The following is a 1,289-nucleotide window of genomic DNA, read 5'->3' as shown; positions in this document are numbered from 1 at the left end:
CCTTTGGTAATAGCACCGTTTTCTGGTGATCATATCGTCGCTATAAAGCGGTCCAAAGGTCAAGTGGATTCTCCGTGGTGAGGTACAGATCTTTTAGACCCTCAATGAGATGGTGGCGTATAATACTTATAGCCTTGTACCGATTTTTATCAGTCTCATTGTTGCCCTCGATGATAGCATCACCGAGTTCATTTGACCTCAAGTTAATCTTTGTGTCAAGTGCCCATTGCAAATAGTTGTCTCCGAAGAGATTAAGGGCAGCATAGTCTAGGCTTGAGATTTGGTATATCTTTGTTTGTAGGGTTGAAACCGGACCACCAAAGAGAACGGATGAACCTCGAGCTGCACACGGACGGACGCGAGCTGAATGGGACGGGACGCGTCTGCTTCCTATCGGGTTTGCAAGCGGCTGATCGGGATTACGAGCTGGTTGATCGGGACCACGAGCTGGCTGTGATGCGAACGGAAGCTGAGGTCGTCTAGGATCAGGAACACCTTAGGGATGGAGCTGATCGGTTCCTGACGAGCTGGAACGCGAGCTAGGTCGAATTAGGGTTCGTCGGGATTAGGTTAAAGTCGTCGGCTAGGTTAGGTTTAAGGGATTGGCGATTTTAGCTTAGATTTCAGAGAACAATCGTGCTGATAACGTGTTGTAAAAGAATGGAAATTCTATATCTTTCATTAATGAATAAGACATCCCTTATATAAGGTTTACAAGATAGAGATAAAAGGAAAGAGTACAAATCATAATCCAACTAGATTTAGGATAACTAATAAATACATAAATGGAAAGATTACATATAGAAGGAAAAGGAAATAGAGTTTCTTTTTCTCTAAAGCTTGTGGCCGCCTCTCTCTCTCCTCTAAGTCATGCGGCCGCCTCTCTCTCTTCTCTCTAGGGTTTCGGCTATGTCTCTTTCTTCTAGGGTTTGGGCCGGTTATGGACCGGACCGGTTATGGACATTCATCACTTGATTTATAACATCTTTAGTGATATCCATCTAATCTATTAATTTAGGGTCCGATTTTTATCTACCACTAACAAGTCATAGTAGGACCACTTAAAGAACTATTTAACATGAAATATTTGATTATTTACATTAATAATAAACCAACTATAAATTTGAATTTTATTTTTTTAATTATAACAAAGTCTGTTGAGAAAGAATCTAACAAAATATTCATTTAAATATTTTATAAACTAACATATTAATTAATTTCGTAATTAGAAATATAATATTGTTATAAATCAATGTTAACTAAAATTTTATTATAAAACAAGTAAATAA

Source organism: Brassica oleracea, chromosome C7 (assembly GCF_000695525.1).
Source record: "Brassica oleracea var. oleracea cultivar TO1000 chromosome C7, BOL, whole genome shotgun sequence".
In the NCBI taxonomy this organism is placed as follows: domain Eukaryota; kingdom Viridiplantae; phylum Streptophyta; class Magnoliopsida; order Brassicales; family Brassicaceae; genus Brassica; species Brassica oleracea.
Note: the sequence above shows the minus strand (reverse complement) of the source record.